The sequence below is a fragment of the Aedes albopictus genome, chromosome 1 (genome assembly GCF_035046485.1).
Source record: "Aedes albopictus strain Foshan chromosome 1, AalbF5, whole genome shotgun sequence".
Classification (NCBI taxonomy): domain Eukaryota; kingdom Metazoa; phylum Arthropoda; class Insecta; order Diptera; family Culicidae; genus Aedes; species Aedes albopictus.
Genome location: NC_085136.1, coordinates 16,087,920 through 16,113,183, shown reverse-complemented (window position 1 = coordinate 16,113,183; position 25,264 = coordinate 16,087,920). Strand labels below are relative to the sequence as shown.

Here is a 25,264-nt window from a genome sequence, read left to right as displayed (position 1 = left end):
TTGATGTACGATTCACATGAGTTTCCTCTAGTAGACCGAGTACCCGTAGACGGTAAGTGCAAGAAAGTGCTTCTTGTTTGAGATGAATGTGTAGTGGAGCAACGTCAAAGAGAACTTCGAGCGCTGCCGTGGGAGTTGAAGAGAACGCTCCAGACATCGCCATTAAGCACATCCTTTGGAGATCGCCTAACTTTGATTGGACTGTTCTCATTTCGCCCTTTTGCTACCACACAAGACATCCATAAGCCAATATTGGCCGAACCACAGTTGTGTAGATCCGTTTGATATACTTGGGTTTTAGACCCCAAGTTGTATCAAAGGTTCGCAGGCATTGCCCGAAGGCCATACAAGCTTTCTTGATTCTGAACTCAATGTGAGGTGTCCAGGAAAGCTTGGAATCAAGAATGACTCCAACGTACTTTACCTGTTCAGTCACATCGATTTCAGAATCAAAGAGACGCAAAGGTCGAACGCCATTACGGTTTCACCTTTCCGTAAAAAGAACAATAGATGTTTTACTTGGATTAACCGAAAGGCCATATTGGCGACACCAACTCTCAACTACCTGAAGGGCGTTTTGCATCAGGTCGAAAAGTGTGGTGATACACATACCAACTAACAATGCTAAATAGTCGTCGGCAAAACCATAAGTAGGAAAACCGCTAGTATTGAGTTGCCTCAATAGCGAATCTGCTACGAGATTCCACAAAAGCGGTGATAAGACTCCCCCTTGGGGGCATCCACAAACACTCAATTTCCTAATCCCTGCTAGACGCAATGTCGAGAAGAGATATCGGTTTATGAGCATTTGGTGAATCCAATTGGAAATCATTGGAGATAATGCATGACTCCGTGCGGCTTCCAAAAATTTTGGCATCGAAAGGCACGTTGTCAAAAGCACCCTCGATATCTAAGAAAACACCCAAACAAGATTGCTTTTGAGCGAATGCTTTCTCGATATCGTAAACAACCTTGTGTAAAAGAGTCACAGTGGACTTACCAGATTGGTAGGCATGTTGGTTCACATGAAGAGGCACGTTGGCCAGATGAACATCACGGATGTGATGATCCACAATGCGTTCTAAGCATTTCAGAAGAAAAGAGGTCAAACTGATAGGTCTGAAACTCTTTGCTTCTTCATACGACGCACGACCCACTTTCGGAATAAACTTCACAGTAATATCCCGCCAGGATTTGGGAATATACCCTGTAGCAAAACTGCAAACAAGTAGTTGTTTCAAAACATGTTTCAAATGTTCAAATCCCTTCTGAAGCAAAATAGGATAATTAACAAACATTTTCTTGCAAATAATCAAATTCTTCGACTAACAGGTATCTATTTTGATAACTATTACAATTTATGTTAAAATCAAGGAATACACTTCCAAGTATGTATTCGCACAGCATCCCCATGTAGTTCGTCAGATGACCAAAATATATTTACAGTAGAAAACTTGTAATGTATTCTGGACATCATCTGTTTTAAATGTTCTAGAGGAATGTTAAGAGCTTGACTGTCTGATGCTTCTTTCCTCTCCTCTCTTCTTGGCGTAACGTCCTCACTGGGACAAAGCCTGCTTCTCAGCTTAGTGTTCTATGAGCACTTCCACAGTTTTTAACTGAGAGCTTCCTCTGCCAATGACCATTTTGCATGTGTATATCGTGTGGCAGGCACGATGCACGATGCTTCTTTATTGAACATTAATTCAACGATTTTAAGGTGAATATTGTATGTGACTGTGAAGTGTATGTCGTTTTGCATAGCAGTGCATTTGAGGGGTTTTAGTGAAATAATTTACATTGTCGATAATTTTGAAGTAAATTCTTAATTGTTAAGCGTATTTGCAATTTATTAGTGATAACGTAAACCTGGTAGTTACAAAACTATTTTTCAACGTATTCTCAACGTAAGTCATCAGAATAGAGTCTGTTTGATCCAATAATCGATATTGAGAAGTATCTACTTTTATTAGCTCCCCGGAACAAGACATACACCGCCGTGCATGTCCAAATTATATTTATTACCCTATTTATTCATAACGATAACCTATTCTGGATGTACCATATATAAGGTCAAGAAAATGGTACATAAGTATTGATAGGAACAAACTTAGGTCTGTTTACATTTAGCAGATAGGACCCAATCAAAAGTTACACTAGAATTTTCTTCCCTTCCTTCACTAGTCTTCCTTGTTCACTTCAAAATTTCCCCCCTCTCCTTCTTCCCCTTCGATTCCTTTTGTGTTGATTCTTCGTTTTCTTCAAACTTCACTTCACTCGAGGGCCACTTCGTTTTCTTCGTCTTCCACCACACACACTCTTTCCTTCTTCTTCTTCTTCCTACACTGGCGCAACAATCGAGGACGGGGGAGAGAAAATCTCAACAAGAGGAAGAAAAACTGAAAACTGAAAAAAAAACCTTCAGCCTCTCGTCTTCGCCGTCGTTCTTCCGGGCGCCACACTCGTCAAACCCACCACGAAAAGAAAAACGCACTTTCTTGGCTTGGACCGTCCGCGGCACACGTACACGACGCGGCACACATACAACGCACGCACGACTTCTTCGTCGATCGAACGAAAAAAAAAATCTCAAAATCGAACGACGAAAGATGGATGACGGGACGGACGGACGACGACGACGACGAACGCAACGCGGACGGATGGAAACGGAACGATGGAACGGGACCCGTTTGTTACAACTGCTCTCGCTCCTCTGGCGTGACGAGGGGAAAACGGAACGCAATAAGCACCAGCACCACCAGAGCAATCGCCTCTGCGAAGAGCCCCGAAAAATCCAACACTTTTCTCGGTCGCCTTGGTTTCCGCAATCCCGCACACGGCAGTTTCACTGCAAATCCACTTGTTCTGAACGACGGAAAATGGCCCAAATTTCCCAGAAAACGCAAGGCACACACGCACGTACCACACACTCGACCAGCGCTCTCCTCAGCTCGACGTTCTTTTTACACTCGACTCCGCACGATTTTTTTTCCTTCTTTCTGTGGCAGTGGAGCGCACTGCTGCTGCTGCTGGCCTGAGCTGATGGCTCTCTTCTTCTTCGCCCGTGCTAGTTCGCGGTGGCGATGTGGTTTCTTTTCTTTCGTCGATTGGGTCGACTGTCAAAACTGTGCGCTCAGAGGTGTGCCGAATCGACGAATTTAATTGGGTGTGTGTCAGTTGCGTCATAAAATCCAACCACCGTACACACGATGACGTCACAGTTTCGTAGCTCCAGCACAAAGTATCTAAATACCAAGGTAAGAGATTCCCGCTAATATTCACGGATTAGTGAGAAAAGGAAAAAAGCAAAAAATAGTTATGAAGTTTGCGCTGATTTGTATGGGCACATCACTATTTAGCAAACTTTCTTAAGAAATTTAGCACTCCCATCTTAGAAGCTATTATTTAATTGCATCTGACTGGATTAAATGTGACCTCCATGCAATAAAACAGAAAATATCGCCATTTGAAAATCGGTAACAATTTTTTTTAATTGATTCTAAACATATTTTTTCAGCATTTAGAAACATCCAAACTAACAAAACTTCACAAACTTTGCTGAAATAATGACATTTTAGTGTAAAAACACCAACTTTTCATAACTAACGCAGATGTGTTGGTGAGTCTCATTTTTGACATTTACGGGAATCTCTTACCTTGGTACATATTTATATACTTTGGCTCCAGCAGTGGTGCTGGTGGAGTAAAGTGCTGACCTGACCGCAGTGGGAGAGAAACTTGAACCAAGATGGCTGATTTTGAAAGAGGTTCGACCGATTAGGTCAACTCGGACCAATGAGTGACAGTGGAATTTCATCGATTAGGTCGACTGTGCAGTGACGAGGGGTATGCGAAAGGCGAAACTCGGCGAGTTTGTCGGGAGAACTTTTAAGGTGAAACCAGACAATCGCAACCCAGCCATTGATAGAAGCATAAAGGAAAAAGAAGAAACAGTTTTGACTTACGAGCGGAGTGCCGTAGATGAGATCGTCACGCTTGGATGTCAAAACTTCTCTTTCTTTTCGCTTGGAGCATTAATCAATTGGGTTCTTTAGGGGTATCCGGATTATTTTATAATCGAATTCTCCACCCAATTAGTCGAAATCCAATTTCATAATTTTGGAATGCGGGAACTATTTTTAAAATGCATTTAAAGTTTGTTTGGGAAATTTTATTTTTTCAGGTCGAACTGTCATTTTATCGATTGACTGTCATTCTACAACGAAAATTAAAACTGTTTTGTTATTTTAACCATCAAAACAAAGCTATTGGAATCGGGATTGGAATCCCGTGATTGGAATCGAGATTGGAACGTGATTTTATTACGTTTTACTCAGAAAAATTATCTCTTTCCAAGGGGTGAGAAACTCGGCTCACTTCATTTTGTGCCAAATGTGCCGGTGATGTGCCGAACGTGCCGAAGTGTGCCGGCGTGCTGGCAGTTATGCTGTCAGTTGATTAACTACATCTGGCACCCTTTCTCTTGTTTTGATTTCGCTTTGATGTGTCCAGATGCTTCGTAATCAAAACCAAAAAGTTCGCTAATTCTTATGCATGTCAGGCATTCCTGCAATGATTTAGATTTTTTCGACACAAGCATATCAATACCGTATAAAACCCTCCACTGGCTACGTTCTTTCCAGGACAATATTTCTCCAGAAATTGACGGAATGAAGAATAACTTGGCCTTGGCTCTAGAAATCCCAAACTTCAGGGCCTCGTTCTAATCATGCATACGTCCTAGATCTTCTAAAGGATTTGCAGCCACGTTTGCAGCTCAATCAGGTTAAACATTCGGTACCGTTTCCGAAATGCCTTTAAAACGTTCTGGAAACCCCGTCATCAAGTCTGTCTTGCTTAGTAGAGATTGAATATATGAGAATATGAGATTAGGAATTTGATTACAATAGCAACAGCCGGAATGATTTTTTGTTTTGTTTTCTTCATTATTTTCTTTTTCAAAAAAATAATTCAAAAGTGTTGCCAGTTTGATGACAGCTTGCTTTATAAATGTGCCGGCGAGTGTGCCGAAAGTGTGCCGGGCACATTGTGCCGAGTTTCCCACCCCCTGGCTCTTTCGATTTGGCTATAGATAATAGCAATATTTCATACACTAAATGTTATAGTAAAATATTTCTGACGACCGATTCCCAAACAACCACACTGAGTCGCTACCTAGGTCGCTACCGCGGTATCGTGAAGAATATCGCAATAAAGCCTGCGCACTTTAGAATCGGTACGCTTTCCACCGACTAAACCGACGTGCCACTCGATTCCGAGACTTGACCGAAAACATTACACGGTAAATTCAAATTGCAGTGATCACTAGTGTCAAATTGAAAGTGACGTTTAGCCCGTCATGACATTAATACAGCCGGCGTCGCGGCGTCTTGATCAAACGCTGTGTAAACAAAAACACGTGATGGCCAGTGTAGCTTCGCGTTGCCTCAGAATGGAGCATTACGGCAAGTACGGGATACTTAAGAAATTTAGGAAGCCAATTAAGGATGTTATATTAAATGTCCCAAATGTCCCAGCCTGAAAATAAAACTTTGGTGGCTGTTACCATCTACACACTACATTCCCATCGGATTATGCAAGCGTCGCGACGATGATGCTGCTCCTGCTGCCGTTTAAGTGACGCTGACTGGGCTGACTACTATTTCAACTTTTATTTGAAAAAAGAAAATCTCCCAGAAGTCAATACTTATATGAATTAGGCCTAATAATAAATTGTGTTTTCGGAAAATTAAGATATGAAATTGTGTTCTGATAAAATCAGCAGAGTGGCTGCAGTATGACGAAGGCATGACTACCGACGACGGCGACGCCGCGGAATACAAACAAACACTCTACGTTTAAACCAATCAAAGTATGAAATTCTGTAAGATTATTGAGTCCTTTACGCTCCTAAAACGTTTTATTTTGAACACAGTTCGTGAATCTATCTTTTCTTAGTTTATCATGAGAAATTTTGGTAATTATTATGAAATAAACAGTATTATCCTAGGTATTATCCAATGTTTGAAAAATCCGTTCATTCCAGCACACCTATGGGTGGCATTATTTAAGAGTGTTCGAAATATTTCGGCCAAAATAGTTCTGAACCAAAATCAAGAGATGGCGCTAGTTTTCAACGGTTTTTATTTTAAAATTTTGGACGAGAATTTCATGAACCTTTGCACTAGCTGGCATGTCGGTTCGTCGGTGCGCTTTCTACCGGCTGCAGATCAAAAACGGTTTAACCTAGAAAAAATGTTGAAAGAAGCAAATGATGCTTATTTATTGTATTTTGTAGGAAAAATATGAAAAAATCAGTTTTTATTTCTTCAAGATAAAATTTTGACCTGATTGGGAAATTCATGTCATTTTATTCTGCACAAACCAATGATCGTCAATATTTTCAAATTTCACAGCTTATGGGCTGATATTTCCACAAGAAACAAAATTATACTCATCAAACATATGCTCAAAACAAGTTACGACATTAAACTCTTGACAAATATGGTTCACAAGACCATAATAAACTTTTAGCCTTATTGTCCATTCACGATATATTGAAAACATAATTTTACTCAAACTATTTTTTTATGAAAAAATATTTCCTGAGATCGTTTTTTATATCTACAATTCCCGAATTCAAGTGGCCCAACTTAATTCATATCGAAACCTGGATTATTTTTGGAATTATTAGCAGTTTTCCCTCACAGTAGTCGGAAATTAACAGTCATAGGGCTAACTCCTCATAATAAGCCTAAAATAAGATAGTTTTCATGGATAGAATACTGAAAACCATATAGATTATGAAACTATAGATGTGATTCTATGATCACGAATAAAAAACTTTTAATAAAAATCAGTTTTATTAAAAAATTCGTTAGATATTTCACGCCATCAAAACACATCCTATGAATTTCGTCAGCAATAGTCCATACAGCTTTCGAGCCACGATTATTTACATTGTTCTGCATCAAATCATTGGTTTCTTGTATACCAATACTATTCGTATAGTGGCCTTCCCGTATGCGCATTTGCCGAACTAAAGCTTATGCGAAAACAACTTTTTTGACATTAAATATCTATGCAAGTCTTTGATTTTCCATAAAACCCTTCAAAGGCTTACCATAGCTATATTGGAAATTTTAAAACACTCATGGAATATTTACCTCCCTTAATCAACAATCATAATACCAAGAACTATTCTATACTGCGTAATTGGTGGGTTTGATAATTATATATTCCTACACAAATCTTGAATCTGACAATGATTGGTTTTTGCTCAATGTGTGCAGAAAAATCTGGCACTATTCACGAATTCAGATCAATAGTTCATCTAAAAATATAAAAACAGCAAATTTTATATTTTCCCTACAAACTACAATAGATGAGCTTCAATTGCTTCTAACAACACTTTTTTCGACGTGACACCGTTTTTGAGCGGCAGCCGGTTGAAAGTGTACCGATTCTAAAGTGCGTAGGCTTTATTGTACATATGTAGCAGATTTTGTGGAGCGCTAGATGCATTCCTGTGTACATCCTCCGCCTCTTCGTCGTCACTAAACCGTTTTTAAATACCTGCACCTGTATCGGTTATCACTGGGGGTCCATTCTTAATCGATCCGTCAAGAAGAATATTCCTGCCTCCAAAGTTCCTTTTTTACTCTCACCGCGAGCACTGATTCTATATGGTGTAGTGCATAAATACCACACGAGAAGCACCAAAACAGCTTGATCACGGCAATCTCACGGTTCGATTCCCGATCCTCTAAATAAAAAAGCCGTGGAAGTAAACAATGATTCACGTAATCGTAGCTGAACTTGACAGTGTCCGACAAAGTGCCCACAGGGGTGTGCTTTTTTCCAGTCGATAAAGTAGAAAATGAAATATTTCCGTTTTATTTTTATTATTCGCCGTATAATAAGGTTAATGATAAAGTGATTATGACATGTACAATTCGGCAAAATTTTTGCTCGAGAGATCTGGCATTTTTGAATGGTAACTGTTCGGGATCGGATCGTTCGTTGTTAGTTCTTTCGGTAGTGATAGAGCGGATAGGCCAGAAAAACTACTTGGCTCACATTAAAAAACTTAAACTGTAACTTTATTAATTTCCGTGTTGCTTCTACCACTGGTTGAAAAATACTGATGATGCTGCTTCTGCGTGTTGCGTGTCAAAACCTGTCTGCAAACGCGGTCTCCACGCATCTCGGTGTAGGTAGATTTTCTGCGCAGGACTCGTGGTAGTTTTCCTTCTCCTTCATCCTACATTTGGCGCGTAAGCTGGTGTGTGGAGAGGCGGATGAGCGAATATTGGGCGAAGAAAAATAGGGTGGGTAACGCCGGTTACGCACAGTGGGCAAAAACATATCTTGCGTACGCAACAGTAACGATACTTAACAACCCATGCGGTCTATCATCAAAGTTCCCAAAATGATAACTGCTATCATCAAAGTGATTTGTCCTATCATCGATTTATAATCCACTTTATGATAGCACGAATCATAACTAAATCATACACTGTACAATTGATGTATGATACCGTTTTATTCGGGTTGATTGATGGTTGGCTAACTAATGAAAATTTCTTTCTATTCTAGAATCAAGGCCTACTACTATCATTAATATCAGGCGAGGCCTACACTCAGAAATAATAAAAATCATAAACTGTTTAAAACATAATCATTTTAGTCATTGTTGGAATTTACACATACCCTAGCACATACCCTAGTTCAGACGCGCCAACTTGGTCAAATTATTGGGGGGCAAAGCAGGCCAAGCGAGGTAAACTCTGACATGATCTACTACAACCCGCTTGAGTTTGGTCTAGCAAGGAAGGCTCATTGCAAACCTTGGGGCAAGACACTATGCTGGAGAGTACATTTTCCGTCACAGAGTTGCTCAGAATTTCTCCGGATTGCTCCAGTTTTGCTTGAGTATTGCCTGATAGTATCGCAAAAACAAAACAATATTGCCCGATATCTCGCTTTTTTTGCAGTTTTAGGGGTGTTTTTCCTAGGGGCAAGACACTGTGCAAACGAGAGTTACTCTGAGAAATTCTGAGTAATTCGTTTTACCAATGATCGATGAAATTTGTTGAAAAACACCCCTAAAACTGCAAGAAAAGCGAGATATCGGGCAATATTGTTTTGTTTTTGCGATACTATCAGGCAATACTCAAGCAAAACTGGAGCAATCCGGAGAAATTCTGAGCAACTCTGTGACGGAAAATGTACTCTCCAGCATAGTGTCTTGCCCCAAGTGTTTTTCAACAAATTTCATCGATCATTGGTAAAACGAGTTACTCAGAATTTCTCAGAGTAACTCTCGTTTGCACAGTGTCTTGCCCCTAGTTGCAAACATTCCACGGGCGGTTAATTGAGAAAGGCAAGGCATGAGCAGAACACGATCCCCGCCAGAGCTGAACGCATGACGATGAAAATTTGCTGGTCTTATCCGGCTAAAATATAATTATTTGCATGCGGTAACGTTGGAGGCAAAAAATCATCGAGCAAGAAAATCATCGAAAAGCGGTTCTCCCATCTTTCGACCTTGATTTGGTTAAAGTACAAATTGAAATCAATAAAAGATAATTTTTTTCCTCACCTATTTTCAAACATTGTTTTTTTCTCTACAAAAACAACAATAATACAATTCCAAAAATTTTTCACCTAAACCCTCACTAAACTGTGGAGTTTAGGATTTCTCTGGGAAGGAATCACCCAAGGAATCACCCCTCACGTGCAGCACACACAACTCACCCAGGCTGACGTTGGTTCCCAAGTAACACAGAAAACATCTTTGGAAATGAAATCTGAAAAAGATGTTTTAATATAGTACTTTAATCGTATCTGTACACATCTTATGTTGAAATCAGGTTTAAACTATGTTTGGCATTAACAAGTCACTGAAAAATCTTATCAATCTCACCACACGTTACAGCTACGTAAATATAACGTTGATTTAACTTGATTTGTGTATCGTTGTCTTCTTTCAATTCAAGATGATGTGTAAAACATCATCAGCACATAGATATAACCTTTAGGCTCAAGTATGTTACGATTACGCTATTTTTACGTATTCAATACGGTTATGTATAAGTTTATCAGATCTCTGTCTCCTCTCACTCACTTAAATTTATGAAACATCATATGCACATTAAACTAAACCGAAACTTAACTATAATAGCATCCGAAACTCATATTTTACTTTGTGCGGACACTTTGAGTACTTACGTGGCGACCTAGGGGCAAGACACTGTGCAAACGAGAGTTACTCTGAGAAATTCTGAGTAATTCGTTTTACCAATGATCGATGAAATTTGTTGAAAAACACCCCTAAAACTGCAAGAAAAGCGAGATATCGGGCAATATTGTTTTGTTTTTGCGATACTATCAGGCAATACTCAAGCAAAACTGGAGCAATCCGGAGAAATTCTGAGCAACTCTGTGACGGAAAATGTACTCTCCAGCATAGTGTCTTGCCCCAAGGATTTGACAACTAACGCTTTTACGAATGTATAGCAGTTTGTTCATCTCCAAGTTTTTCTCCGAATAATCATTTATGTGGGAAAATTTTAAGATTCAATGTAATAATATAGTAACCTTAATGATAACGAATACAAATTCTACAGTGTAAAATCACATTATTAATACGTTATAATTGAAAATAGCATTCTAAAACTTTTTGACGGTACTGTGTCAATAATCCACCATGTTGCATATCTGAAAATGTACTCGAAAATCTCACAAAAACCATAGAGATGACAAAAACCTTCCTTCTTGTTTTCAATCTGATGGGAGGCGAATTAATTCATGAAGAGTGAATGTGTTTATTTCACCATAAATTTTGAGTGGCACATGTATTTCAGTCATAGTGACCGAACATCGTAATGGTGAATTACAAATGAAAGGTAAGGCTTGACAATTATTTTGAGCCATTTCCAAATATCACATGTCACATTTATTTCCACAGTGTGCGATTGACAAAGAATAATTTTCCTGCTAGCAAAAAGTAAGTTCTTACGATGTTGCTGAGAACATATTCGATACTTTATTTTATGTTATAATAATGTATTGAAAAACATCTTTAGTAACATCAAAGATGTTTTATAAGCCGCCATTTTTTGCGCTTTTTCGGTGATATAAGTGTACGAAAATAGGTTTTTCATATTCAAAACAAAACATGGACGTTTGTATGAATCATGTAATACAATACTGTACAATACAATACTGTAACAAGTTCTGTTACTTGGGTTCGCAAGTGGCAAGAGTGAACGCGGTTGAGTGACGCCTGGAGTTGTTGCTCGCTAGCAGGGATGCTAACATTGTATGATTGACAGTTCGCATCACATTCAAATGCGCTATATCGCCTGCTGTGATCATTCTCTTTATCACAGCTTTATTCAGTACATCTTATATCTCACATCCTTCTTCTACTCTAAAGAAGTTTTACACATTTTTAACATAAAATTGAATTTCCGTATCTCAATTTGGAGTATTTACTTACAACCATTCAACATAATTAACTGTTATATTACATCGTCACATACGTTGTAGCTGCTGCCATGGCTGCCGAATACAGTTTTCATTGTGAGGTACCATTCTGACTATGCTGCTGCTACTTTGTTTTCCAAAAAGATCGAACATTTTAGTACTTAATTCTAGGAATGATGTTTTCCGACGAGCAATGGTAGCTTGCACAGTGACGTCATCATTATCTCTCTCTCTCTCTCTTTTCCTCTCGTTTCCTCTCGGGGTCGCTCGATACAGTCGTCCTTGCTCTCAAATAGTTTTGAGGGCAATGCTTAAAAATCATATGTGATTTTGTTGAAGTTTTGTTTGTAATGCAAGGCTCTACTTGTAATATTTAAGCAAATTACCGCTTTGGTACTGGGTGGTTCTGAAAAAAAAATCTTGCTCTTTGAGTCTTTATTCAATCTTATACCCGAATTTATCCCATTGCTCCGTCGTTTAAATTCGAGATATCTGATAAAATACATCTATCTATATATATAAAAATGCAGTGGCATACGTGGGACCACGCATAACTTGCAAACGGATGGTCCGATTTGGGTCGTCTAAGTTTTGTTCTGTTAGTTTTCACCCAAGGAAGGTTTATGAGGCATAAAACATGGGAAAATTGAGAGTTTTTGAAAATCGAGTTTCCATACACTTTGAACGGGAACTTGGGCTTGGCTAGGGACTTGAAACGTCAAAAAACGCAGTAGGCAAGACAAAGTTTGCCGGGTACAGCTAGTTATATATAAAAATGCAGTGGCATACGTGGGACCGCGCATAACTTGCGAATGGATGGTCCGATTTGGGCCATCTAAGTTTTGTTCTGTTAGTTTTCACCCATGGAAGGTTTATGAAGCCTAAAACATGGGAAAATTGAGAGTTTTTGAAAATCGGGTTTTCATACATTTTGAACGGGGACTTGGGCGCTTGGCTAGGGACTTGAAACGTCAAAAACGCAGTAGGCAAGACTAAGTTTGCCGGGGACAGCTAGTTATATATAATCTATAGATCTATCTATAGATAAAGAGAATAAAGCATTGTCATTTATTGAAACACTAGCCACAGAAAACAAACTGCATCAACATAATCCTTCTGTTAGCTAGCCGACATTGACGACACCTTTTGATAAACGATATATTGTAACCATTCGATCCCACATTGGCACGAATCAAAACTACGGAATTTTTCTAATATTTTTTTGCGTACATAGCTAAGATTTATCGGCTACGACAATCAACACGATGTAAGCTTCAGATCCGACATTTGTACGAAAGAAAACAACGAGATCTTGCTAACCAAGCTTTTCGTCAGCGGACATTGCCGGAGGTTTTCCCCCACGGCAAACAACACGCTGTAAGCATTCGATCCGACATTTGCGCGATGCAAAACAACAGGATCTTTCTAACCTTGCTTTTCGGCAGCGGACATTGCCGGAGATTTTCCCCCACGGCAAACAACACGCTGTAAGCATTCGATCCGACATTTGCACGATGCAAAACAACAGGATCTTTCTAACCTTGCTTTTCGGCAGCGGACATTGCCGGAGGTTTTCCCCCACGGCAAACAACACGCTGTAAGCACAAAATAACAGAATCACTATAGCTTTTCCTTACCAGTTGCTGCTGCTGGTTTATTTTTCTCGTGTTTTCTCAGAGGAATTCTGAGCAGTGCTGCAATTTTTCGACAGGCCTTTATGATAGAGATATTTTGCTTTTTTCATTTTCTCTGTTTTGGTTTTCCTGTCAAAGTTGCTTTCCGATCAACAACACGGGAGCGAAATGAAATAGGTACTCACACTCGCACGCAGCGTGCTGAAAGCGAGAGCTGACAGGGCTAAATTTCCATTCAATTTTCTGTAGTTGAGTGTTTTCACCCGTGCTAACGTATAGGGCACTCACTCTCACAAGCCACCGCTTGAGACGAATGGCCTTTCAGCATGAGTAGTGTGTGGATGATTGGGAATTGATCTTGTTGGGTCGCTCACGAATGGAGCTCTCGGACTCTGTCAGTTCTCACATCGAGGAACTGAAAACGACCGCCGCAGTCATTCATTTTCGGCTGAAAAACAGGCACTGAGACTGATATTTTGCAGGACTGATTCTGAGCAACACTGTGAAGAAAAATGTATTGTCTATCCGGTTGGAATCAAGACCGACATTCAATCAAAAATTGTCATTTTCTTGGTCCACAAGTGTCGCAACTGTTTCGCATCTAGTGCGCTGTGTTGCTGACAACAACGGGAAGGATGCGCACTACTTTTGACATGATTATAAAACGTCGGGACTATTGATTGTGCGAAGTCCGGTTTGGTGGCGGCCCGACAATACTCTCCAGCACAGTGTCTTGCCCCAGCTCCGGATTGCTCCAGTTTTTGCTTTGGTGTTGCCTGATTCATCGCAAAATCAAAACAATATTTCCCGATATCTCGCATTTCTTGCAGTTTTAGGGGTGTTTCTCAACCAATTTTGTCGATCATTAGTGAAAAAAGTTACTCAGAATTTCTCAGAGTAACTCTCGTTTGCACAGTGTCTTGCCCCTATAGGTTGCTACGCAAGCAGGGATGCTAACATTGTCTGCTTGACAGTTCGCATCACATTCAAATGCGCTATATCGCCTGCTGTGATCATTCTCTTTATCACAGCTTTATTCAGTACATCTTCTATTTCGTCGGTGCTTATATCTCACAAAAATAATATGGAATGAGTAGGTTTTGTTTCTTACCTAGTGCGTGCTATATCCCTGGTGATGAAGCACGAAAAAACTTATGAAAAGTCTTTTTATAAAAAACTATATTAGTGAAATTGTCGTCAACATTGACCATGAATTTACTCTGATCAGTGAAAAAGTTAGATACGTCGATTTTAAAAATTATGCTTGATTTCTAAGTATGGATCGTCCTTGCACGGAGAAATCAAACTACCTAATTTTTGGGTCGATTTTACTCAAAGCTGAGTACATCGAATAAACTAGTTACACAAAATTAGGTTGTTTTCCTTCTTTCCCTCACCAATGTTGTCAAAAACAAACAGAGATGCATCTACCCAACGGGGGTCCTTGAGCCCAATAAGCCAATTTTGAGTAAATGCAGGTTTACTCAAATTTGGGTTGAATGAGGGGGGGTCTTGGGTTGAATTTACCTACGCTTAAGTAAATGTTTTTGCTGCAGGTGAAGGCAATTTACCTAGTGTGAGTTTAATCGATTTACTCAAATTTGGCTTATTGGGCCGAACTATGGGATTGCGTCAAAAGAACTCAATTTTGGGTAGTTTGGCGGTTCCGTGTGGGATCGTCCCCGTTAGGCTACACGGAACCGCCAAACTACCCAAAATTGAGTTCTTTTGACGCAACCCCATAGTTCGGCCCAATAAGCCAAATTTGAGTAAATCGATTAAACTCACACTAGGTAAATTGCCTTCACCTCCAGCAAAAACATTTACTTAAGAGTAGGTAAATTCAACCCAAGACCCCCCCTCATTTAACCCAAATTTGAGTAAACCTGCATTTACCCAAAATTGGCTTATTGGGCTCAAGGACCCCCGTTGGGTAGATGTATCTCTGTTTGTTTTTGACAACATCGGTGAGGAAAAGAGAGAAAACAACCTAATTTTGGGTAACTAGTTTATTCGATATACTCAGCTTTGAGTAAAATCGACCCAAAAATTAGGTAGTTTGATTTCTCCGTGTAGTTTTTCATTCAACTGGACATCCCTATTTTCGAAGCGTCGCGACGTCGACACCAAAGTGACAGACGACAAACGACTCCGCGGATGCGAAAAAAAACAAGACATCACTTTTTGACAGCAACACAAGAAAAAAGGAAAAGTTTACTCCGCACTCCGCGAACTCTTCTCAGGTTTATATTTATTGCTGGCTAGCTCTGTTGCAATTTTCCCCGCTGAAAAACAACCGTACAATTTGTGCAATCCGATCGAAAATGTGCGTCCCGCGTTAGTGGCCTGGTTGAAAGTGCAAAACAAGTGGTGCATTCGAGGAAATTCCACCCGGGAGGGATAGGTTTTCTACTGCGCTGCAGCAGCCAGCACCCATCAGAGTGTGATTCGGCGACGGCGGCGGAAAAGTCGGGAAGAAAACTGGCTGGCGGCGACGGTGGACCCCCTCGTTGCCAGAGGCGACGGACGATCGAAACCGGAGATTTCCGAGGAAACTAGCGCGGCTGCTTTGTCCCGAGACAGGTGAGAATCCGGAATTATTGTTTTCTTTAATTTATTCAACAACCCTTCAACTTCCACCCACACTGCGACCGAAAACACCAGCCTACTCCTCCGTTTTTTTTTTGTGAGCTTGTGGGTGCGAGTTGTTTTTATCATAAAATCGGCTCATTAGTCGGGTCGGGGGATGTTTTGTCCACACATCAGTCGGTCTCGTCTCGTGGTGGGTCCCGGTCAGGTAGAGGTCTCATGCAGAGCGATCCAAGTTGGCGTCGTCTGCAGAGCATACGCAATTTCAGTGACCTTGCATTTTAATTTATTCACAAATAAAACACATTCTTTTTCCTTCGCTCGCCGCACCGCCTGCTATGCTACCTACTTCCCTGATGATGATGATTGGTTGATCGGTCGATTGTCGGTCGGGTGGACTTCTTTTCTACTATCGGCGCCTACTATAGGTTGTTTTTGTATCATGGCAAGCAGCAGGAAAGAATAGACTTGCGATGTTTGATTGTTTGATTTACAACTCCTACGTATAGCTAGGTAATAATTAGTGATGCACTGTTTTGGCTTTGAACTACGATTTCCGCAACTATGAAGGAAATCGACATAAAAAACGAATTCACAAACTACAAAAAAGCATAATATGATAATATATTATGTACATTTTTATTACTTTGTGATTTTTAAGACATTCCGGGAAGTTTCAAAAAAAAATCTACCGGGAATATTCACGTAAGCAGACGCAGTTTATGACACATTCTACGGGCCCCGTATCATCAATACCAATTTTTCAAAGTTGAGTTATGGCAAATTTGACATTTTTATCACATTCTACATTACTTTTGCCATCCAAAAATGTATTCGACATGATAATTGTAATTGTAATTGTAATTTTTATTGAACATACGTAAGCCTGTACTGCCCATAACCGCATATTTGTAACATTTGCATATTTTGCTGGTATTGAGTTAATATCGGGGATCAGCATCAAATCACAAGTGCTTTCGACCACCTGAATTAAAAAATGAAGTTTGTTCTAGGATTTATGAAAAAAATACCAAGTCATTTTGTCTCATTGAGCAATGTGACCGCATAACAGTCACACTAGGAAAATAGATTGACTTTAAAGCGTGACATCAATCATACTGAGGTCCGATTTATTTTTTGACAACTCCCCCAGCATATAGAAAATTGCTGTAGAAAATTTGATTGCTATACGACTGATGAAAAATTTATGAGAAATTTTTAAAATTTCAATTCATTCCTATATTATTCAAAGTTGCAACTTTGGTTTCCATTTTCTCCAATGCCTACTGTTGTCGAATGTTACTGTTATGCAGTTATGGGCAGTGTAGGTAGTACCCTTTTTTCAGGTCAAGGAAAAACAACATTTTGAGTTAACATTAGGAGTGCAATAGTTACAGTTAATAATAACAGAATAAAAATTAATCCTATTCAACCTATTCTAATTTGACTTCTTATCTTTAAACACCTACATATCTCTACATACACACTTTAACGTCTATCTAGTGCTGCTTTGAATGAACTGATAGTTGGCAATTGTCTTATAGTTAAAGGAAGCTGATTGATGAGTATGACAATAAATATAAATTGAACGACGATTAAGATAAACATTAAAATCGAGATTTTAAGTCATTTAGGCACACTTTTCACCCAACCTGTCGTATTTTAAACACCAACACACTGATTTTTCAAAAGTCTTCCATCATTTGTAGATAAATATATGTAGATTTTTTAGCATAAAAAGATTTTTAATCGGAAGACTTTACAACTCTGAAATATGGCTGATCATAGTATGGGTTTTTATTGCGTTGTAACGTCACGAAAAATCAACATTTTTAAATTTTATTCAAATACGGAAAACGTTACCAATATGAAATTTTGTATGCTCTTTGTACTCGAAAAGATCCTTTAAATGAGACTAAAAGAAAGAAAATCGGTTCACGGAAGCCTGAGTTTCACCTGGTTGAAGTTTGCGTTGTAACGTCACGAAAAAAAGTTCTGTGGAAAAGACCAAATCTTTGTGGCTTGGACGGCTTCTGAATTGGACAAACGTAGTTCTATATTCAAAACAGTTTCGTTCTCGTTGTGTATGAGCTCTTCTTCAAGATATCGTTTATAAATTGCGTACCATTGCCCGTTCATAAACTACGTAGACTTTGGAAGGACGGAGGAGATGGTGTTTGGCCAAAATCTACGATGTCACGCCGAGGACCTGGGATCGAATCCCACTCCCGACAAACTCACAAAATAGTGAGTTCTTCCTTCGGAAGAGAAGTAAAGCGTGGGTCCCGAGACGAACTAGCCTAGGGCTAAAAATCTCGTTAATACAGATAAAAAAAATCTACGATGTAATTGTACTGTGATATTGTAATTTTTTTAATCGTAATCAAATACCACTCAAACCGAAAATTTCTATGATATCAGTGGCCAACAGACGAAACACTGACGAAATTACAAAGATATTAAGTTGGTCAAAAACTTACAGTTGATGGATAGTTGGATTTAAAGTTCCACCAACACGCGGCGCTAGAGAACTTACAAATTTTGAATTTCATGCATCTCAGGATCCCTATTACATAGAAATACGATTTCTTCGGCAAAGTTGTTTGATAAGTAGAGGACTTGCATTTGATTTACCAATAGATGCGAGATTTTGCCACTAGAAGACGTTAGTTTCCATTTTGCAAAAGCAGGAAAGGGATTAGAATTTCTTGAAAAGTGTTCTACAAGCTGGAACTTAACTTTCAAAATTTTATTTGATCTGATTCACTTATGCCTAAGATATAAGAGTTAATAGAACAACAGTTAAAAATATGATTCTGCTTAAAGCGCTCCATCTTTGTGTAGAGCTAACCAATCAAGTTCAAATTTGTAGAAAATACAGATAACAAGATGAGGAACTAACTAGCAGTCAAGATTTGAGAATTTTTGATATATTTTATAAAAAAGTTACGTACGGCTTGTTGAATGTGTTTTGGGTAATTAATAAAATTGGCATGCTTTTGAAAATTTGCAACTTTCACCACTGTGTGGCAGAAATTAATACCATACGGCTTTTAAACTGAAAGTCCTTGATCTACCAAACAACTTTAATGAAGCAACCATCTTCCCAATAATTCACGATCCTGAGATAAGTAAAACTAAAAATGTGTATGCCCTCTAGCGCATCCTAGTGGAAGGATTTGAAATCATACGGCCCATCAATTGAAAGTTCTTGACCAGCCAAACAATTTTGTCGAGGACACCAACTGTCTAAATAATTAGGATCTTGAAATATATGCTATGGATATTACGTCAGTGTTACATTTATTTTTGATATAAAAAGAATCACCGACAAACAGACGTAACACCTACGAAATTGAAACTCATATATCTCAGGACTCCAATTACTTAGACTTCAGACTTTTAGAATGTTGATGTCTTTGGAAAAGTTGTTTATCTTGTCAAGAATTTTCAGTTTAAAAGCCGTTTGGTTCAAGTTTCTAACTGACTAGTGGTAGTTGAAATTATGAAAGATCATGCACTTTATATTTATTTATTCAAAAAATATTCAACATTTTGTAACTTTTAATAAAGTGCCCAAAAATTTAGCAAAAAAAAATGTTTCTCAACTAGTCAAAATTTGTTGAAAACTTTTTGAGAAATTCTAATCGTTTGTAAATTATTGTAAACTTTTAATTAGCGTCGCCCAGTGTGTCAGAATCTCACATCCAATAGTAAATCAGCTGTAAGTTTTTGGCTTATCAAACAACTTTGCCAAAGACACTAACTCTCTAAGTAATTATGACTCTGGCATATATAGGATGCTTTTTTTTTCTCAGAATTAGGTCTATTTGTCTCTGGAATCACAGAAATTGATGCCCCTAACTGGTATGTAGATCCTCAGGTATGTCTTTGGTTCAATAACTGCTCGCACATCTTAAAGCGTTTTTAATTGAATCAATGACATTGCATAAATTATTGAAAAAATGTTTAATTCGACGGCGTGATTAGTTTTATGCTGCAAAATCTAAATATCTGGCGGTGCGAAGTAATGAATATCAACGGTTTAGTCTTTGGGACAAAATTAGATGAATATGGGTGGTACTAGGCCGAAGATGGGTACCACTAACCTTCATGAAGAAGTTTTCAAACTGCTGATAGCAATAACTTGGCCCTCCGAGCCATTTATCACAAAACGGATTTTCAATAGAATAAAGTTGCTCTTGGAGCAGTGAAAATAATGCAATAATATATTCACAAATTCGGGCAATTTTGGCTGATTATTCTGATTCTAAAATGATGTACATTTTCGTGACGTTACAACGCGAGCAGAACCCTGTTTGAAACTGAACGGGCGTTGTAACGTCACGAAATGTAACAGTCGGTTTTCAAAAAACAAATTTGAAATTTAAATGTTTTATTCAATTGAATTGAAGAACAAACCAATAAATTTCAATGGTGAAAAAACAAAACAGATTATCATAAAAATCCGAGCAGATTTTTTAAGATGTTGGTAGCGCGTTAGAGAGGGTCGGATTCTAGCGCGTTGTAACGTCACGCTACAAATACGCATTTTGAACACGTTTTTTTTTAATGAAAACTAAATGTTCAACAGGTCAAATATATCAGAAATTTTACAAGGAATCCGAATATGAAAAAATATTTTGAGGTTTACGCTCGTTTTCATGAGTTATAGTAGAAAATCTGACTACGAATGCGTAAAAACGTTGTAACGTCACGGTAGAATGTGTCTTATCCTATTTAAACACTTTTTTTTTTTGAAAAAAAAAAATGTTTGCAGCACGGTTTGCAGCCTTGCTATACATTTCTAAGTCTTGCCGGGATATCTATTGTCTTGTATCATTTGGGCAGATGTTCCTATTTTGGACACTTGCTGGTATAACTTATACATAATAACTTATTTTTTGGCATACGAGTTACGTACAGTTTATAACCTTAAAAAAAATTCAAATTAATTATGAAATTCACTTAGTTGAACCGGCAAGTGCCCAAAATAGGTACATATAACGTGCCTTTCGATGTCATATTGGAAGCCGCACGAGGTCTCCGGTTTATCTCTAATAGGACGCAATCTGTGAAAAGTAACTGTGTTGTTGTATCCAACCGGCTGCGATGCGGCCATGTTTTTGAAGTCATCATCTGTTTCAGGTCAAACATTTGATTTAGGCGTAGTTTACGAATGATATTTTTTCTCTAACAAAAAAGTTCTTTGCATCCCCAATTGCGGCCTAATTTGAACACGTTTTTATTCATTGTAACATATTTCAGCTAAGAGAATTAGTTATTTTCATGATTCTCCTAGTATTTTCGAAAATTTTCTTTTTTGTTGTGGAAAATATTACGCGCTTTTCAAGTGTTGGCCCAGAAAAGTGTACTGTTTACAAAATTTTGCTGTCAAAATGGGGTTCAACGCACAATGGGGGTCAGAGATGTTGGCTCGCTTTTTTACTGTGGGGTAGTATTCGGATGACAAGTGGCTGGTTGTATCATTTAATCCTTGCAACTTCATTAGCACTGTTACTCAAACTTTTGCTCAAACAGCATCAAATAAGGCAAGAAATCATAATACCCACGCTGTTTGCACCATTTTATTGCAGAAATGGAGAATTGATGTGATGACCGATTCTCCATTTCTGCAATAAAATGGTGCAAACAGCGTTGGTATTATGAATTATCCAGCTCACTACTTCCAATCTAGTACTTCACTGATTGCGTCCAATGCGGTTTTTCTACTCATGGTTTTGCCGACGAGTAGTTAGCGAGAGCCGCTCGATAAATGGACTGAGCTTCCGCAGGCGGAGGCTAGGTAAAAAGCAGTCCAGTACAGTCTGTATATAACACAGTCCCGCAAAGAGTGAAACCAAATCTACCCATCGAACTGTCAAATTGGCTACCTATCGAGCACGCCAGCAAAATTATGAAAACAAAGTCTGGCGAAGAAGAAGAACAACAGTCAAAAGAAGTCGTCTTTGCATGTCTCTATATAAACAGTCTCTACAGTCCAGTTATGCAGCAGTCAGTTATCTAGCGGGTGCTGTGCCCATAGCTGAATAAGAGCTGAATAAGAGTTTCTTCTTTCTTTGCTGCTACCTGTGTTGTTGAGAAATTTGAAACAAAAAGTTTTGCATTGAGAAAGCCCGTAATGATGATTCTTGATAAAATATTGTAGTGAAAAATACTTTAATCATTCGGAAAATATCTTTTCTTATCAAAATCAGTAACTTTTATTGTGTTGGGAATTGAATATTTTATTTGCGAGATTTTTTTTTTTCTATTTTGCTACATTTTTTGACCACTTTGTGCAACTTCAAATTTTAATCATCTAGTTCACAGGGCCCTATTTTTTTTAACTTTTACAAGAAACATCAACTTATTATTTGCTTCGTTAAGCGCAGTTTCGAGTTCGAAAGGAATCGCTCAAGAAACTTCTTCGACGATCGCGGACATTTTGACGAAACCGTTGGCGGAACGGTTCTCTTCAATTGACGATCAAACGCAAAGCTGAAACACGCATGTGGCGCTTTTCTAAATTACTCTGGAAGAAAAGTGAATTTATTGCAGTTTCTGGTAACGTTCATACAATATATTGATCAGAAATATGTTATTTTTGCTTCCAAAGTTGAAAATGTTTCGTTACCTAACCTCACGTTTGATCGCCAATACATTAGTTAGCTTTTAGCATAAAGTCGATAAAAAGTTCATGAAATACTAAACATGCTTTGGAACAAGCGGTTCGCGGATCCTAGATGTCCGATTTACTGTGGTGAACAAGTCTAGTGAACTTGGATCACCTTAAGGCCTCCATTATGTTGTGGAGTTCAGTTCATGAGCTCTGTAAGCGTTTGAATGTGGTCATGCAGTGGATTCCTGGATCAGGTATATTCGAGAACTCTTGGAACCGTGGGACATGGGTGGGTGGTGAGGAGGCTCAAGCTTGTATGGAAATACCACATGTCAAAAAGTTCAATTGGCACCCTTCTTATTTCGTTCTATATGACGTCGCGTTGCTCTGGTCAAATTTTCAGCCTAATCCGTTAACATTTGGGCGGTAATAAATTCGTTTGAACTTTGTATGAGAGTTTATATGGGAAAACATCGTTTTTGCCTTTTTCTCTTGAGGGGTTCTAATTTTTCTCAAACCACGGAATCAATCCTATAGAAATGTAGCCTAGGATATGCCTGAAAACTTTGTCGAAGATCGCAACGTGATCAGACACTTGCGAAGAAAGCTGTAGCCTAGACAGTACGTGTCCATTCAACGAGATTTTATTGCTATTGTTACATATTTCTTTACGTGTTAAATGGTAAGCACCATCAGATGGCCTGTATGTAGTATCTTCTCTTCGGATGACTTTACGATCTTCGACAAAGTTCTTCGGCACATATAAGACTATAGTTCTATATAATCGACTTCCATACAAACTTCAAATGAGTTTAGCACCGCCCAAATGTTAATGGATTTAGCTGAAAATTTGAATTTTGTTTGGATGTTCTGGATATCCGGACTGCCCTGTCGTTGTGAGTTATATAGCCAACAGGATCTACCTCGTTTGCCATTCAGTATAACTTCGTGTTTTTTAACGGTGGTTTTCCGAAGTAGTTTGTATAGTTTAGCGGGACGTTCTTGTTGCTGCTGACGGTCTTTGTGGTGTTTGCAGGGTGTCCTGGAGATCGGAGTTTTTCTGGTCTACATAGTATGCCACAATCATCATTAAATCTGCGCTTGTGGTTGGTGGTTATTGTTGTCCGTGATGCTTTGTGGTGCTAATAGTGAGTCTTTTTGAGGTTTTGCGGCGTTGTAGAATATGTGGGGTGTTCCGGAGTTCAGGACTTTCAAGTTCTACGGAATCTACTTTAATCGCCGTTGAATCTGTCTTTGCGGTTGCTGTCCTCTGATATCAGTGATGCTCCACAGTCCAACTAGAGGTCCTTTTCGCGGTTATCGGATATTGTGGGGTTTGCGAAGTATTCTGGAGCTCAGGACTTTCAGGTCACACAGAATCTGCCACATGTCCCCAGCGTTAGCGTTAGCGTAGTTACGGTATACTTCGTAGATTGGATACTAACGAATCTGCCACATGTCCCCAGTGCAAGAAGTTCTTTTGAATTTGTCGTATGTTGGTAGAGTTTGCCAAGTGTCCTGGAGCTTAGGACTTTCAAGGTCGTCAGGATTTGCGTAAGTGGCCATTGAATCTGCGCTTGGTGCTTGTCGTCATCAGGTTCTTTTTGTGGTTGTCAGACATTGTAAAGACTGCGGGGTATCCAGGAGCTCGCGACTACCAAGGTCTACGGAATTTGTCGCAATAGCCGCTGGGCCTGCGATTGCTACTTGGCTTCGTTGTCCATAGTACTCCGCAGTGCAAGAAATGGTATTTTTATGGGGTTTTCAGAGTGTCATAGAGCTCGGGACTTTAAGGGTCTGCGGGGTCGGCCACGATTGCCGTTTCATTCTACGCTTACTGCTTATCGTCGTTTTTATACATGGTGCTCCAGGGAGGTTCTCTCTACGGTTGTTGGATGTTGTGGAATTTGTGGATTGCCCTGGAGAGTAGCTCGCTACTTTCAATCTGTACAGGGTCTGCCGCAATCACCGTTCAGTTTACGTTTGCGGTTGTTGTTCTTTGATATCCGTGATGCTCTGTGGCCGAACAGGGGGCTCTTTTTGCTTTTGTTTGATTTTGTAGAGTTTGCGGGGTGTCCTGGAGGTCAGGATTTCAGGGTCTACAGGGTCTGCCACAATCGTCCTTGATCACGTGTTACCTCAACCAAGTCCAGTTTCACGTACGCAGATCCTTCGTCAATCCGGGCTTGACCGACATCAACCAGGAGATTCTTGTCGATTCTTCCTTCCTTCATAAAAATAACATCTCGGCTCTTGACAACAGCTTTTCTTCTCATGTTGAACAATCTGTAGCCTGTAGCCGTATCCAACCAGAATGCATTCCTCCGCTTTGACGTCCCATTTCTGTCGCTTCTGTCGAGGAACGTGTGCCATGACCGACGTACCAAATATCCTTAAATGTGCCAGGTCTGGTTTCCTCGTCGACCACATCTCTTCCGGAGTCATGTTATGGCCTTTTGTCGGGGAACGGTAGAGGAAGATTTGCTTCGAACAACATGCACTTCGCTCGTTCAACGATGGATCTATTGGACCGCTCCGCTAGACCGTTTTGTTCCGGAGTATAGTCAACGGTTGTCTGATGTTTGATGCCAAATTTCTTCAGAAACTCCTGAAATCTTCCGTTCGTATATTACTTTCCATTATCTGATCGAATCGTCAGCAGTTTACGGCCAGTCTGGCGCTCCGCCGAAAAATGGTAGTAATGGTCATGTTATCATAAAGCATGTTCTTAATTTATTACCTAATGTTATAAAAACATAAGCAGTATGCATGATTCTAGTATTTGTAATTTATACTATCGGATTAATTGGTGCAAAGTGGCATTTAAGGTCATGTTATCGTGAAGCACGCACTCTGAAATCATGAACAAGGTTCCTTAATATTGAAGTAATTTTTATGATTCTGGTATTTGTCATTTGGCTGCACT

At 39.2% G+C, this 25,264-nt stretch overlaps 2 protein-coding genes across 6 annotated transcripts in view; one reads left to right on the top strand and one right to left on the bottom strand.

Moving 5' to 3' along the window:
• Positions 1-3,079, bottom strand: part of LOC109415565 (casein kinase I) — a 111,350-nt gene extending 108,271 nt beyond the window's left edge. The window contains exon 1 of one of the 5 annotated variants that reach the window (XM_019689449.3): positions 2,924-3,079. The gene's annotated coding sequence lies outside the window, so the exon portion shown is untranslated. The other 4 variants (XM_019689472.3, XM_019689456.3, XM_019689464.3 and 1 more) reach the window with 4 other exon arrangements.
• A 12,219-nt stretch (positions 3,080-15,298) lies between these two features.
• The window catches only part of LOC109431151 (ras-related protein Rab-40C), a 33,076-nt gene continuing 23,110 nt past the window's right edge, over positions 15,299-25,264 (top strand). Inside the window, exon 1 of the mRNA XM_019707356.3 lies at positions 15,299-15,710. The gene's annotated coding sequence lies outside the window, so the exon portion shown is untranslated. The remainder of the gene's footprint in view (positions 15,711-25,264) is intronic.